The following is a 17,202-nucleotide window of genomic DNA, read 5'->3' as shown; positions in this document are numbered from 1 at the left end:
CCTGGTGCCTCCTTTCTCCTCACTCTCTTGCTCCCTCCTCACCACATGACACTCCTGCTCCCCCTTTGCCTTCTGCTATGAGTAAAAGTTTCCTCAGGCCTCCCCAGAAGCTGAGCAGGTGCTGGCACCATATTTATACAGCCTGCAGAACCATGCACGAAACAAACCTCTTTTCTTTGTATGTTACCCAGTTTCAGGTGTTCCTCCATAGCAACACAAAATGAACTAATACATGCTCTTTATCAAAACGAACTGATAAACACATGTGTCTTGTTCTTGGGAATATACAGTGCAGCAGGAGAAACAAGACATAAACATGTGATAGTTTCTATTAATTGCAAGGAATTTATATTTCAAGGTAGAATAAACCATCGACCCAAGAGTAATGGGCCTCATGAGCTGAGGCTTAAATTATATGGAAGCAAATGGTATAATTAGGGTGGCCATATAATTTATCATTCAAACAGAGACACGGTTAAGAGTGAAAGGAGTTGTTCTGAGTAATCAATATCAGGGCAACAGATGTAGGTGGGGACTGACCTGGGCACACTAGGATGTAGGGCATGCTAAGGACGGCGCATGCTGCTTCATCTATGGTGTAGATGTGTGAATGTTTAACCCATCCCTTGGAGCATCTCCAGGCAGGCACGTGCCTTTTCTTGCATGATCTAGGCCTCTGGGAGCAGTGGTGTCCATGGAGAAGCCTGCACATGTGTTAGAATTTTAGTCTGTTTCCTGGGAATTGCTCCTGCACTCACCAGCTTCCCATCTTCCTTAGGAGACAGTCCAAATTCCTGATCATGCCCCACAAGGCTTTTGATGATCAGGTCGCAACCCGCCCTGACTCAATGTTCCCTCCCTCCTCTCCTGCCAGGGTGCTCCCTCTCCACCCGTTTAACTGGCTCTTCTTCCTGCCTGGATGCTTGTCCTTTGGCTTTCACACAGTGTATTAGCTCTGTGGTTTACATCTTAGCTTCGTGTCACTCCTTGCAAAGGGGTCCCATGACCATCAATGCCCAGCCAGCCTCAACAGACTCCACAGCCTCTGGCTTACTTGTGTCATTGTGAGGAGAGAGGCCATTTCTCTTACTGTCTCCTGTCTGCAAAGAAAAGGAGGAAGAAAAACTGAAAAATAACAGACTGATTGGCGTCACTGGCCAAGCCTGAAGGTTAAAGATTAACCCCCACTCTAATCGCTTGTGCTATCTATAGAACATAGACAATAGTATGGAGAAATACTTGCCTTGCTTACCCCCACCTAGTCACATACCACCTGCTTGCTCAATCTATTACAACCATGTCATGTGGACCCCTTAGGGCTGTAAGCCCTTAAAAGGGCCAGGAACTCTTTCTTAAAGGAGCTCTGTTCTTGAGAGCAAGTCTACCTATGCTCCTGGCCAAATAAAGCCACTTCCTTCTTTAACCTGGTGTCTGAGGGGTTTTGTCCATGGCTCGTCCTGCTACAGTTGTCTCCAAAACATTCAGCACAAACGATATTCTTTTTTGTTTTACAGAGAGTCTTGGTCTCCCATTTTCCACTATCTTGCCCCCAGAACATCCCCTTGCCTAAAACAGGCTTGGCTCCTTATACAAACCTGACAGGTGAGTGGTCCAGTGGCCTCCAGGGGAGCTGTTAGACAGAAGCATGGGGATTGCTTTCTGGAGAATGATCATCACTCACCTTGATGAACCAAGGATAGAGACCAAGAGATAAAGGAGAGGAACTGTGAGGCAGAGCTGAGAGCAGTGGAAGGGGCTTCAGGAAAAGGGGAGGATCAGGAACCAGGCACTCTTGTCCCAACTTTACCACTATCTGCTTCATGACCTTGGGGAAAATGCCTTCCCTTTTTGGGTCACAGTCTCACTGTCTGTTAGTCTAGAACTATTCTGCCAAGAACCAGATTGTAAATGTTCTGGGCTTTGTGGCCACACATTCTCTATTACAAGTGTTCAGCTCTGTTGTTGCAGCTGAAAGCATAGGAAGCATAGGAACGAATGTCCGTGGCTACATTCCAACCACAGTTTACACACACAGAGACACTGCAGGTCACATTCAGCCTACGGGTCTCAGCTGCCAAACCCTGATCTAGAACAGCAATTTCCAAACTGCCTTCTTCCAAAAGAGGGTCAAATAAATGTGGGAAATATTGAGTTCAAGGTATCTCCTCATTTCAGAACTTCTGAGAACAATTACTACATGAGTGAATACCGTGACTTTCCAGAAAGGGATAATATATATTATATATTATAATATTATATAGTGACTATGGCTTTTGTGTGACCTGATTAGAATGAGGGCTTCTTGGGCTACAGAAATTTTGTTTTAGGGTAGAGTATTAGAATTCTCTAGCGAAACAGAACCAACAGCATATATCTATCTCTCTCTCTATCTATTAGCTATCCATATCCATACACACACACACACACACACACACAGAGAGAGAGAGAGAGAGAGAGAGAGAGAGAGAGAGAGAGAGAGGAAGATTTTGTTTTGTTTTGTTTTGTTTTGTTTTGAGATGGAGTCTCACTCTGTCGCCAGGTTAGAGTACAGTGGCATGATCTTGGCTCACTGCAACCTCCGCCTCCTGGGTTCAAGCGATTCTCCTGCCTCAGCCTCCCAAGTAGCTGGGACTACAGGTGCACACCATCACCCTCAGTTAATTTTTTTTTTGTACTTTTAGTAAAGACGGGGTTTCAACATGTTGGTCAAGCTGGTCTCGCACTCCTGACCTCAAGTGATCTGCCTGCCTCAGCCTCCCAAAGTGCTGGGAATTACAGGCATGAGCCACCATGCCTGGCCGTGAGAGAGGTATTTAATATGAGGGACCTGGTTCACATGATTATGGAGCCTAGGAAGCCCCTGCAGTCTGCCACCTACAAGCTGGAAGCCCAGGAAAGCTGGGGTGTAGATCTGATATGGTTTGGCTCTGTGTCCCACCCAAATCTCAGGTCAAATTGTAATTCTCAATGTTGGAAGAGGGACCTGGTGGGAGGTGATTGGATCATGGGAGCATATGCCCCTCATTCCCTCCTTGCCGTTCTTGTGATGGTGAGTGAGTTCTCCCAAGATCTGGTTATCTGAAGGTGTGTAGCATCCTTTACGCTCTCTCCTGCTCCACCATGGTAAGATGAGCTTGCTTCCTCTTTGCCTTCCACCATGATGTAAATTTCCTGTGGCCTCCCAGCCATGCTTCCTGTACAGCCTGTGGAACTGTGAGTCAATTAAACTTCTTTTCTTTATAAATTACCCAGTCTCAGGTAGTTCTTTATAGCAGTGTGAGAACTAACTAACACAAGTTCTAATCAAAGGCCCAAGCCTCAGGAGCTCCAGTGTCCAAGAGCAGGAACAGGTGGATGTCCCATCTTAAGAACAGAAAGCAAACCCCCCCTCCTCAGTTTTTTTCTTTTTTATCCTCTTATGGTGCTGAATGGGTTGGGTGACACAAGCTTGCACGGGTAAAGACAGTCTTTACTCGGTTGCTTGATTTTAATGCCAACCTTTTCTGGGAACACCCTTATAGACACAGCCAGAAATAATGTTTTCCTAGCTAACTGGGAATCCCATATCCCAGTCAAGTTGACATATAAAACTAACCATCACAGGCAGGGTGCCAAAACAGACACTGACGGGGTTCCCACACGGTTCAGTGCTGACTCTCCCCAGGTGAGCTCATGGTGCCTTACTGCAAGTGCCAGCTTCTCTGTGCAAGAACTTTCTCTCCCCCCATGCAGAGACAGGCCACCGCTGCTAGAGAGCCACTGTCCCTGAGGGCTGCCCTCCACCAGCAATGAGGTTTACTTGGATGATAGATACCCAAGCTTCAAACTAATCCAGGAACAGAAATCCAAATACCACATGTTCTCACTTATAAGTGATAGCTAAATGATGAGAACACATGGACACACAGAGCAGAACAACACACCCTGGGGCCTATTGGAGGATTAGGATGGGAGGAGGGAGAAGATCAGGGTAGTACGGTAATACCTGGATGATGACATACACCAGAAAACAAACCCCCATGGCACAAGGTTGCTTATATAACAAACCTATATGACAAACATGTACATGAGGGGCACATGTACCCCTCAACCTAAAATAAAAGTTAAAAAACTTCTTGTTCCTTAGGGATGGGTAGAGACAGAGGGTAGTACCAGTGGGCACCTGTGCTTCTCCAAGTGTGGTCCTGGGCCCAGCAGTGGCCATGTCACCTGGGACCACTGAATCGGGAACTCTGGGCTGGGGCGCAGACTCTAACAACCCCTCCAGGGGTTCCTTCATGTGCCACTGTATGAAGATCATTACCCTTCAGAGGTCCCCAGGGGACTAAGGTTCAGTTGCTCACCAACATTCCTGGGGTGGGCTCTCTTCTTTTCTCTATTTCACTTCCCACTTCCTTTCTGTGCTTTCTGGAATTGCCTCCTAAATCAGCCAAGTGGCATGCAAACCCTTGTTTCAGGTTTGTTTCTAGGGCAACCCAGCCTAAGATAGACCCTCATAACTTATAATGGAAGAGACACTCTATAAATCCAGATCTAGAAGCTATCAGAGGCCCCTCCAGCAATATATTTTATAGCAACTGTGGCTTTTGTGTGGCCTGATTAGTCTGCTTTATCAAATAACCAGTGTGTGTTGGTTAAGTGCCTATTGTTTGCTCAACGTTGTACCAGTTACAAAAATACATTTAAGAGGCATCGTTGTCTGGGGTAAATACCGGGGTTCATCATCTCATGCCAAGGAGATTAAGGGCACAGACACACATGAGGAGTGAGTCTAGGAGCAGAAGCTTAACAGACAAAAGAAAGAGAAAGGGGAACAGCTCTCTTCCTAGTGAGAGAGAAGGGCTTCTGAAAGGAAAATCTGGTCTCCAGCACATCGCACTAGATTTTATAGACAGGCTTGAGGAGGCGGTGTCTGATTTACATAGGGCCCACAGATTGGTTCCACCAGGTGTGACATTTACATAGCATGCGGGGAAGGCTGGTCGCCCCACCCTAATCTTATGCAAATGAGCTTTCCACTTGGCTGGGCCACCTTTTCTGCTCCTCACTGTACACGTGGCTGGCAAAGAGAAGTGAATATGGAGCTGCCATTTTGAATATGCCTAGTCACAGGTAGCCTTTTCCTAGTGGCACAACTGCCTGCATTCACCTGTGCAAGCTTCCAGCTTGCTTATTTATGCCTGTAGCTCAATTTTACAGGCTGCTCTTTGTTAGAAAAGAAAATGATTTGGGGGCTGCTTTTATTAAAAGGAAAACCTTGCAAAGGTCTTTCTTACTCCTACTATCTGCCTAAATAATTTCTTCTTAACCCCTATATCCATATTATGTATAGAAAAGTCATTGGTATGTCTAGGATTTCCCCTGCAACTAGGGCATCTAAAGAAGCACCCATGGCTAAGCACGTAGCCACATGTCACTGGTGGCTTTACGGGGTCTGTCTGAGCACCCTGTGGAGTGTGTGGTACCTAACAGATGAACGTTGTTTTAAAATGTGAGTTTTATTATTATTATTTAGATATGGTGAGGTCAATGGATCAGAAGAGGATTGCCAATAAAATGATAATTTGTTATTCCTGTAATTCCCTGACCAGTTCTTCCTGCCTGCTGCACAGATCAATCAACTCACTGAGACCACAGCATCGCAGTAAAGAAAAAGTTTACCTGATACAAGGCCAGCCAAGCAGAAGATGGAGTTATCATTCAAATCAGTCTCCTCAAGGCTCTTGGGGGTCAGGGTTTTCAAGGATAGTTCCGTGGGCAGGGGCTAGGAATGGGGACTGTTGATTGGTTAAGAATGAAATCATAGGAGTATGGAAAACGGTCCTCGTGTGCTGCGTTTGCCTCTGGGTGGGGCCGCAGGACCTGTTGAGTCATGAGCCACAAGTCCGGGTGGAGTCATCTGGTCTCAGAAATGCCAAAGCCTTGTTATATGTAAAAATGTTGATTTAAAAATAGAATGCTTGTTCCCTGGTGCTACGGAGAAACAGTACTTGAACACAAATTTAATTCTCTCAGCAAGGCCAGTTTTACTTTCTGCAGAAAGGGTTTGCTCACCAGCAGTTTTGCCACGAGAGTACACTGAACAAAGGAGGCAGGGTCATTTATAACCTGACGTGTCCACCCGACTGCTGTGTCTGGTTTCCATTGGCTGGAATGGGACCTCACATTCTGTATTTGTCCCAGTTGGCTAGCAGCTTAGAACTTTCTAAAAGAGGCAAAGGCAGAGGAGAACAAAGGAAGGAAGAAGTAACTTGTGGAATGCTGAGAAAGGTAAAAACACCTCCAAATAAGGAAGAGGAACAGGCTATGACCTAATGCTTGCTTGGAGCAGTATAAGCATGCCAGGGCAAATATTTAGGCTAAATTGTGGGAGCTAAGAACACAAAGTACCTTGATTTCTTTATTACGGCTAGCAGATATTTAAGAATGTTAGCACAGGTCTTTGTATAAATTTTGCTTCTAAGAGAAGTTACTATTTGTTCTTAATTAGATAGGGAGGAGAGTCTCTTTGAAGAGGAACCTCTACTTCACTTTTTGCAGTCTGAAAAGACATCTCCAAAGGTCAGGCTTAGGTTCTACAATAGTGATGTTACCTGTAGGAGTAATTGGGGAAGTTACAAATCTTGTGACTTCTGGAGCAAAGGCTGATTGTCATTTAGCTATGCCTAGATCTTAGCAGAATTCAGGTGCCTCTCATCATCCTAATCTTGTGGATTTTCATTAGTTTTACAAAGATGTTTTAGTTTGGGGAAGAGCTATTATCATTCTTGCTTTAAACTAGAAAGCATAATTCCTCCCAAAATTAACTCGGCCTATGCCCAGGAATGACCAAGGACAGTTTGGAGGGTAGAAGCAAGATGGAGCCTCTTACTGTCAGTTTTGCAAAGACAGTTTCACTCGCAGTTCCCAAAGTGGGAGGCATGCCATGCAGGGCCTACTGGGGACACACCAAAGTCAGTCAGGAGGCAGGGAGAGCAAGGGAGAAACAGAGACCAGAGCCTTTACTGTGGTTCCCATGGAAAAGGCAAGGCAGGGCAGGGTAAGCAGTCTTGGGGCTCAGGATTGGCTCATTCTAGTACTTTCAGAGGCCTCTGGGCTACAAGTGCCTGGCCCTGGGATGATCAGGGAAAGGGAATAGTGGGCCAGAGTATATGAGCCCACGCAAGTCTGATAAAGGGGGCCTGGAGGGATGTGGGCTCTGCATTTGGTGGTTTTCATATGAAAGGGATGCTCATTTACTATCTCCAGCCATTGGCTAGCCCTAGGAGGGGTAGACTCTCTAGGATCTGCCAAGTTCCAAGACAGAATATAAAAAGATGTAATTAATACACAAGTGTTAGTCGGTAAGGCTATGAAGTTCCAGAGCAAGGTGCCCTGGCAGGCAAGTTCCAAGCAGATCAGAACTCCTAGGACATCCAGGTGGGGCCTTCCCCTGAGTTTGAAGGGCACCTGAGAACAGAGGACAAGTAATATCATATCAAGGTAAAAATAACTCTATTATCTTCTCTAAAATCTCTAAAATCTAAAAAAACTTATTAGAGAGAAAAAAAAAAAAAGCTTATTAGAGAGAAATTCAAGAATTCAGGCCAGAGAAAGGAAGTTATAAAAATAATCGTGATTTTGGCCACCCAGAGATGATCACTGGGTAAAGTGCATTATAGCCAACCTCTAGATGTTCAGTTATTTCAGATACAAATGATAGGGAACCCAATCCAAACTGGCCTAAAAACTCAAATGGATGGAAACAAAAATTCTAAATATAGGCTGGCTTCAGGTACAGTTTGATCCAGAGATTCAAAATGTCCTCAGAATTCCAGCTCTATTTCTCAGACATTCTCTCCTTTGGGTGTTAATTTTGTCTTCAGACAGGCTCCCTTTATGCCTGCAATAGTTATTTTAGCAATCTCAAAGCCCATGGCAGCCTGGCCGATAGGAAGAGGAGCTATATCCCGCCATTCCCAAGAAGAAAGTCCCGGGTGTCCTCCTGTCAGATAAGCCTGGGTCATAGGCTCGACCATGAGCCAATCTCTGTGGCCTGCGAACTGTGATTCATGAAGGGATGGCCAATTGGGGGCCTCTGTAGTTGAAGGTAGGTTAAGCCACATGGAAAGCACAACAATTTTCAGTGGTTTTTCCTATTGCAAGTTTCCTTATAGTTAAATCTCCACACCCAAGCTTGCCTAGGAAGTATTCTATTTACCCTCCCTTTCAGTCCAAGTGTGGGATCATCAGTGTAGGGTGACAGGTCCCCCACCAGGTTACCAAAGGGTGCATGTCCGCTGCTGGAACCCTGAAGGACAGGTTATGAATCAAGGCCATAGAGCCCAGCCGAGAAGCAGGTGTCCCTGAGAATCCAAACATCCCAGAGCATATCTGGGAAGAAACCAAGAGAAACAGTCTCACTGCACACAGAGCCGGAAACCTAGCTCAAAAGCAGCTTAGAGATGGGAGGCAGAGCAGGTCTCCAGAGCTGTCCTGCCGCCACCCAGGGAGGCCCTGCATGGAGTCCTAATAAACTCATCTACTCCTCAAGCTGGGCATGTCCAAGTCATTCTTTGGTCTCTCGGCTCCTTCCCAGTTTGGGGGGATGTTCTTCTACACGGTCCAGGTTTTTCCTTTAACAATAAGCAAGTGTCCCAAGGATCACTTGGGAGAGGAAACTTTAAACGCCAGGTACAGATTCCACGGCCGGGAGAGCGCTTCCTACTTCCCCATGCCTGGGAGCTGCCGCGGGCTGCAGGGTTCCAGGAGGAGCGTGGCTCTCCGGGCTGAGAGATGCCTGCCTGTTAACTGCCTCCCTCGGCAGTCTCCCAAGCCCGGCCCTCCCCTCTGGCCTCGCAGTCAGGGTGCACAGGGTCCCACCTGGAAGATGCTAGCTGCTGCTATCACCCTGCCCTGGGCCTGCAGTTAAGGAGGAACTGGGCAGGAAGGAGAGATCACATTTCCTTCCCTAACCATCGGGCCAGTGAGGTGGCATAAGCGGATGGCAGGCTAGTTTGTCACGATGACAGCCTCTCCTGCTGGCTGGTGGGGGCCCTCGCTCAGGGTGAAGTTGGCTGGGTGTTAGCGTGCTCTGGTGCTATTGACACTGTCTGGCCCCACTGGCTGTCAATCTCCCCGGCCCTGGCTCCTCCTGTAGGTCATATCCTAAAACACCACCCAGGATGCCTAGTTCATCTGTGGAGTCTGGCCACAGTACGGAGGGCCAGTGGTCATAGCGGCTGACTGAGTAGCCTTTTTTTTTTTTTTTTTGATATGAAGTCTCGTTCTGTTACCCAGGCTGAAGTGCAATGGCATGATCTGGGCTTTCTGCAACCTCTGCCTCCTGAGTTCAAGCCATTCTTGTGCCTCAGCCTCCTGAGTAGCTGGGATTACAGGCATGTGCCAACACGCCTGGCTAATTTGTTGGTTTTTTTTTTCTTTTCTTTTCTTAGTAGAGACAGGGTTTCACCATGTTGACCAGGCTAGTCTCAAACTCATGACCTCAGGTGATCTGTCCGCCTCGGCCTCCCAAAGTGCCGGGAATAGACATGAGCCACTGCGCCTGGCCTGAGTAGTACCTTTTGACCTTGGATCTTGAGGGCACAGAGGAGCAGGGCTCCAAGACAATCCCACCTGCTCTCAGCAGCCTCTATCCTAAATACAATGAAAATAGCCATTTTGGAAAAACTCTCAAACTATGTTTTTCCTCTGCCCTCAAACCACTGCAACAGCAATCATCAGCACAGAAGTGCGCAAACCTGTGGGGCGTTTTCCTCACCGGCAAGCGAGCGATGATTTCTGCAGCAGACACCAGCAGGGTGTCCAAAATCCATTCTGACACCGTCTACCTAGAGAGAGTGTCATATTCCACAGGGTGACGGCTCCGTCCCCAACACTGTCCCACTCCTGACACCAGTCACAAGTCTCGGCCTCCAGAACCTCTGACCAACCGTAGCTCACAGAACTCAGGGAAACACATGTGCCGGTTTGTTATAAAGGATGTTATAAAGGATAAGAGATGCATAGGGGGAGGTAGACCTGAAGGAGGCCATGGGGCTTTCGTGCCCTCCCTGGGGGCCACCCTCCAGTAGCCTGCTTGTATTCAGCCATCCTGAAACTCCCAAACCCAGTCTTCTTGGGTTTTTAGGAGAAGCCCCGAGACGTGTGCATTCCTTCCCCCAGGGAGTAGGGTGGGACCCTCTCTGGGGAGGATCTTATGACCCCAAATCAGAGAGGCAGGAGAAGATTTGAATCCTGTTTTGGGGCAGGTGAAGGGAGGTCAGGAAGAGCTTGGAGAGATGCTGTTTCCTGAGGCCTGTTCTTGAGTCCTGACACACCCAACATGACCACAAAAGACAGTTGCCAGGGCTACGGAGGTTGTCAGCCAGGAACCATTGTCAAACACCAATATAAACACGTCTGTCACAACCCCACACTACCTGATCTCATCGGACAAGGACAGCGCATGGCCCTCATAATCCCCGCAGGGTCCAGGCTGAAACACTCGGAGCGTGTGGCAGTGCTGAGTATGTGGGTAAGGGTGAGTGCCTGGAGGGAAGCGGGTGGGCCCCAGGGAAGCGTGGAACCAGAGGAGAGGAGCAAAGCCTGAGGGTGATTCCACAGTCCGCCTCCAAGCCCAGGCTTACGCTGCAATCGAGGACAGTGAAAAGGGAACCCTGGGGCCACCGTGGAACCCTGCCCAACACACGGCTGGCGGTCTCCACTCAGAACACGAGGCCCTGGTCCAAAGTGCAGGACAAGGGAGTCTCCTGGGAGACCAGGAGTACTGGATCCCTCCAGACCACTGGATTCTCATCTTGTGACTGAACTGTGGGCCGCTCCTTCTCTGGGGCAACAGAGGAAATAACCAGCTTGGGTTTTGGGGCCACAGCTCTGAGGCGCCTACATGGCCGAGGCCTGTGCACAGATTCACTCCTGATCTCACGCTCGCCAAGGGAATGGCAGGCACAGGTGTCCACGTTTATGTGATTTTTCCCTCTTGCTCCTTTGAATGTTTTGACAGTTAGTGTTTGTTTTCAATATTGTGATAAAGTTACCAAAGAGGTGCAAAAGAGTGCAGAGAATTCCTTCATACCCTTCACCTAGTTCCCCATCTGTTAACGTTTTACACAACCATAGACCCTTCATCAAAACTAAGACATTAGCCTTGGGACAGAGCCAGTAACCACAGCACAGAACTCATTCGGATTTCACCGGGTTTCCCTCTAACAATCTTGTTTTGTTTGCCCTTCCTTCCCTCCCCAGCTCCCTCCTTTCCTCCTTCCCTCCCTTTCTTCCTCCCTCCCTCCTTTCCTTTCTCCCTTCCCTCCTTCCCTCCCTCCCTCCTTTCCTTTCTCCCTTCCCTCCTTCCCTCCCTCCCTCCCTCCTTCCCTTCCTTCCTTCCTTCCTTCCTTCCTTCCTTCCTTCCTTCCTTCCTTCCTTCCTTCCTTCTTTCCTTCCTTCCTTCTTTCCTTCTCTCCTTCCTTATCTCTTTCTCTCTTTCGTTTTTCCTCTTCTTCCTTTCCCTCTCTCTTTTCCTTCCCTGTCTTCCTCCCTCCCCTTCTTTCCTTCCCTTTCCTTCCTTCCTTCCTTCTCTCTTTATCTCTTTTTCTGTCCTTTCTTTCTTTCCTCTTTTCTTTCTTTCTCTTTTCCTTCCCTCCTTCCCTCCCTCCCTCCCTCCCTCCCTCCCTCCCTCCCTCCCTCCCTCCCTCCCTCCCTCCCTTCCTTCCTTCCTTCCTTCCTTCCTTCCTTCCTTCCTTCCTTCCTTCCTTCCTTCCTTCCTTCCTTCCTTCCTCTCTCTCCTTTTCTTTCTTTGATACCTATCTCTTACACAAAAATAAAAATCTTTTTCTGTGTCAGGATCTGCCCCAGGCTCCCATGTGTTATTTAGCCACCTGCCCCTCCGTCTCTCCACCCCACAATCTGTGAGTTTCTTGTTCCTCTCTTGTCTTTCTTAATCTTAAAAATTTTAAAGAACCACCTGGACAAGATAGCAAGACTCCACCTCTACAAAAAATACATAAATAAATAAAAATAAGTCAGATATGGTGGTATGTGCCTATAGTCCCAGCTACCACGGAGGCTGAGGTGGGAGGATCACTTGAGCCCAGGAGTTCAAGGCTATAGTGAGCTATGATTGCACCACTGCACTCCAGCCTGGACAACAGAGCAAGACCTTGTATTAAAAGTATTTTTTTGAAGAAGACTGTTAAGCCACCATGTTAAGGGCATGGTGGCTCACACCTGTAATCCCAGCACTTTGTAAGGGAGGAGGATCACTTGGAGCCAAGAGTTTGAGACTAGCCTGGACAGCAAAGCAAGACCTCATCTCTAAAAAAATAAAATAAAATAAAATAACTGGGTGTGGTGTTGCATTCCTGTGGTCCCAGGTAGTTGGCAGACTGAGGTGGAGGAGTGCTTGAGCCTGGGAGGTCGTTGAGGCTGCAGTGACCATGATCATGTCCCTGCATATCAGGCTACTGCACTCCAGCCTGCACAACAGATCAAGACCTTGTCTTAAAAAAAAAAAAAAAAAGAGAGAAGAAGAAAGAAGAAAGGAAGAAAGAAGGAAGAAAAGGAAGAAGAAGGAAGAAGGAGAAAGACTGGTAAGTTATTTTGCAGAATGTCCCTTTATTTGGGTGTGTCTGCTGTTTTCTCCTGATTCTGTTGACATTATGCTTTACTGGGAAGGATCCCACAGAAGCGACTTGCCCTTCTTAGTGCCTCATCCTGGGGACACGTGATGTTACTTCAGTGTGTCTTACTATTGGTGAGTCCTTGATCACTTGGCTAAGGTGGTATCTACCAAAATGGTCTACTGCAAACGTACTATTTTTATCTTTGAAATTACTAAGTATTGGAAAGCAGATATTTGAGACTATGTAAATATCCTGTTTTTGCTTAAACTTTCTCCCACTCATTTTCATATCCATCAGTAGATCTTGGCTGTAACAATACTTGTGGTGTGCCATTGATGAATTTCTACTTCTCTTATTTCTTCTACATTTATTATTTGGAATTCGTCTGTAAGGAAGAATTGCTACTTCTCCCTCATTTATTTATTTGTTCAGTTATGTATTTAATCAGGATGGACCTATGGATATTAACATTATATCTTGGGCTATAATTCAATACTACAGTTGTTTATTTCACTCAAGTTGTTCTAACTTTGGCCATTCGGAGCACCTTCAGTTTGCTTCCTGTAGCCTTTTGAAATACACATATGCATACATATATGTTTTTGTTGTTGCTGTTGTTGTTTTTAGAGACAGTCTCACTTTGCTGCTCAGGCTGTAGTGCAGTGGCACAATCATAGCTCACTGCAGTCTCAAACTCTTGGGCTCAAGTCATCCTCTTGCCCCAGCCTCCCAAATAGCTGGCTATTTTTTTATTTTATTCTTTTTTGAGATGGAGTCTGGCTATGTTACCCAGGCTGTCTGACCTCCTGGCTGTCTTTAATACTTTCTTACTGTCTAGTGGCCACAAGATATTCCAGGCTCTTCCTCTATTTTCTCTGCCCCATCCCTGAACCAGCTGGTTCTCCTTGGTTACTCCCTTCTGTTCATTTACTCCATGATGCGTGGTCTCTGTATTGCCACATCTCAGAGGCAGGGACCATTTTGTTTGGAGGCGATGCTGGGAGAGCATAGACCCTTCATTGTACTGGGGAGAGGTCTTGGCAAGGCCGGCGGCATGATTGTCAAGGCGCTGCTAAGACTGAAGCATTAAGGGACCACAAGTTCCAAAGCATCAGGAAGGGATTTCAGAGAGTTGACCCTGTGTCCACAGTTCTGGATCTGTTTCTCTTCCTGGAAGACCAACCCAGGAATCCATGACATAACTCCCAGGCAGGGGCGAGGCCATGGAATAGCCCAGCTCCTGAGCTCGCACCTCTCCCCACCTGTGCCCACCCACAGACAAGAAGAGGAAGTAAAACCCCAGCCTGCTTTCAGCAGAGGAGGGTCGTGCATGCCATGGCTGGAACTCCTGTGGGTCTGCAGGTCTTTCTGTCTTAGCTGGGATTCCTCCCAGGACCCAAGAACCTGGGACGAGGGCCTGTGTGTAGAAGGTTGATTTTTGGACGTGATTTTAGAGAATTTGGGATAGGGAACTGAGAAGACAGGAAGAGAGAACGAGGGAAAGTGAACATGGGGGCATGTCTATCCACTGGCTCCCTCCCCATCAGTCCAGCATTGTCACGTAAGGTGTGCGATCCCTGGCATCTCTGGAATGGTACATGAAGCAGAGAAGCTCTTGGGCAGAGAACACTGGCCAGTGTGAATGAGGCAGTGAGTTGGCAGGACACATGGCATGAAACCAGCTGCAGAGAAGGAGAATGAGGCCCAGAGAGCTGACAAAAACGTTGTCCAAAGTGGCAGAGCTTGAGATCACTCCTAGGTCTCTGGGGTGCCATGCTACAAAACAGGTTTCCAAAAGTGCTCCTCGTGTATCCACTCTGCTTCCTAAATGCCTGTGAACTCCAGATGGCCTCTCCTCGTCCTGGGCTTGCAGAGCTTTGCACCAGCAAAGTGGGTTTGGATTCCCTCTTCACAGCAGGCTCTGCAAGTGAGTGCCCCTTGTGCTCAGTATGGCATGGCATTCCCGCCAGCCATCTACCTCAGACTCCTTCAAAAGCAGGTGAAGCAGGGGTTGCTGCTTCCAGCAAACCTCAGATCTGCCCAGCTCCATCAAAGGGAACCGCTGTCCCCTGCCTCTTCAATGTGAGATGCACCCGACAGCCGGCTCGTCCTGCGCTGCACTCTCCTCAGGCTTCAGAGCACCAGGCGTTGGAGACTGACAGTGGCCAGATTCTGCTGTCCAAGCATGCCTGGCTTTCTTTGGAAAATGTCCAACTTCCCACCTTGCTCCTGCTGATGAGGTGTGGAGGCTGCACGAGGACTCAGACCAGGGGTGTGGCTCAAAGCCACCTCGGGCTTTGGGCTATGTTGTTCCCAGTGGACTAGGGGTGTGGCTGAGGTAATCTATAGACTACTTGAGCATCATCCACTATTGCTGCTTCTTCCCTTTGCCTTTCTAGGTTCCTCTTCCTCTTCTCCTTTTTCTTTTTAGAATTTTCCCTTTTATTTTAGATTTGGCAGCTGCGTGTGCAGGTTTGTGACCCGGGTATATTGAGTGACAATGAGGTTTGGGCTCAGATGACCCCATCACCCAGGCAGTGAACATGGTACTCAATGGGTTGTTTTTCAACCCACACACCTGTCCCACCCTCCCCCATCTAGTGGTCCCCCCCATCTATTGTTGCCATCTTTATGTGCATCGGGAACAAAGGTGTGGCTTTCACTTATAAGAGAAAACAGGTTTTCTGTTTCTGCATTAATTCACTTAGGATAATAATCTCTAGCTACATCTATGTTGCTGCAAAGAACATGATTTGGTTATTTTTTACAGCTGCATAGTACTCCACAGTGTATATGTACCACATTTGCTTTCTCCAGCCCACTGTTGATGGACACTTGGGTTGATTCCACGCCTTTGCTATTGTGAGTAGTGTTGTGATCAACATACAGGTGCAGATGTCTCTTTGGTGGAACAATTGACTTTCCTTTGGGTAGATACCCAGTCATGGGATAGGTGGGTTGAATGGCAGATCTGTTTTGAATTCTTTGTGGGCTCTTCTACTTAAAAAGTAGAGTTAACCTGAGAATCACTCATGTCTTACTGTGACTGTGTTGGTCAGACCTTATCCTTTGCATGGAAAGAAATTGCAGACAGCTCGGGGTGGAGGCAGATACGCATCCACGCTCTCCCACTGGGGGTCCTGGGCCTAGCTCTGTGGGGGTCTTCACCCAGCTCCTCACGGTAGTTCCCCTGTATCAGTGTGGGCATAGGCAGTCCTTCCTCTGCAGGGTGGGCATGCCAGCTGAGCTGTTCTGCCCTCAGGACAGCTGGTCTCAGGACATTCTGCCCTCAGGAGATTCTGGTCTGCATCTGTGTCCTCCCAGGAGCCTGCAATGTGGGGGCCGCTTGACCTGGTGCAGAGGCCCTGACCCTCAGGAGCTGCTGTGTGACCTTGGGCAAACCCATTCTTCCCTTTCAGCTCCATTTTCTGCTCTGACCAATGTGAGGTGGGCTGGGGTGAGGTGGCCCTCATCATGTGGCCTTCAGAGGGCCTCTGTGGGCCTAGCTAGTGCTGAGACCACACCATGGGGCCCCAGGAAATGATCTTAAGTTCCATATACTCCCAGCAGGGAGGCAGAGTGGCTTTGGGAATACGCTGTCTTCCCACCCGGCCTGTTCTGCTCCAATAACCGCTATGGCAATTGTCTCTAGAAAGAGGACTTCATGCATATTCATGAATCCTATCATTCTCTACATATTGCCAGGGGCGGCCTGTTTTTCTGTCAAACAGTGTTTCATCAAAACAGCAAGCTCAGCTGTTCAGGTACTTTCCGAAGCCTTGGCTGGCTGGCTTGGTGTTTTGGGATAATGACGTTTAGGTGTCTGCACAGAACACCTTCCAAATGGCGGGGTTTCTGCGGTGATGTGTGGGCAAAGGCTGCAGTGCACTCTGGAAACTGGAAACCTCACCCGCCCAACCACGGACACAAATACCCAAAGCCTATTATACACCACCTTCCAGCTGCAGCCCTCCCACTCTGGCCCTAGGTCTCTGACCAGCTTTGGAAACATCCCTAATCCATAGAGGCCCTTCCTGTCCCGGCAGGTGCTTTACCTCCATCTCCTTCCGCACACCTGTGGCCTTGTGCAGGACCAGAGGCTACCCGCTGCAGCTCTGTGATTCCTCTGTCCTCTCCAAACCCTCAGTTCTCACCTGACAAATGGGCTGGGATGTTCCATACACCCTGTAAGACTGTTGGGGTCACAGGGATCCATGCTTGTGAAAACCTCTGCTGTGCACGGCCTGAGTGTGCACAGGTTGGGAGCTGTACTTCGGCGAAGCCCCTCCTCCTGTCCATTTCTCTCTGATAACCAGATGAGGACCCTGCATGACTTGACCTATCCTCTTTACTTCCTTTTTTTTTTTTTTTTTTTTTGAGACGGAGTCTCGCTCTGTCGCCCAGGCTGGAGTGCAGTGGCCGATCTCAGCTCACTACAAGCTCTGCCTCCCAGGTTTACGCCATTCTCCTGCCTCAGCCTCCCGAGTAGCTGGGACTACAGATGCCCATCACCTCGCCCTGCTAGTTTTTTGTATTTTTTACTAGAGACCGGGTTTCACCGTTTTAGCCAGGATGGTCTCAA

The sequence above is a fragment of the Rhinopithecus roxellana genome, chromosome 12 (assembly GCF_007565055.1).
Source record: "Rhinopithecus roxellana isolate Shanxi Qingling chromosome 12, ASM756505v1, whole genome shotgun sequence".
In the NCBI taxonomy this organism is placed as follows: Eukaryota; Metazoa; Chordata; class Mammalia; order Primates; family Cercopithecidae; genus Rhinopithecus; species Rhinopithecus roxellana.
The sequence above is the reverse complement of the archived record's forward strand: the minus strand, read 5'-3'. Positions refer to the sequence as shown.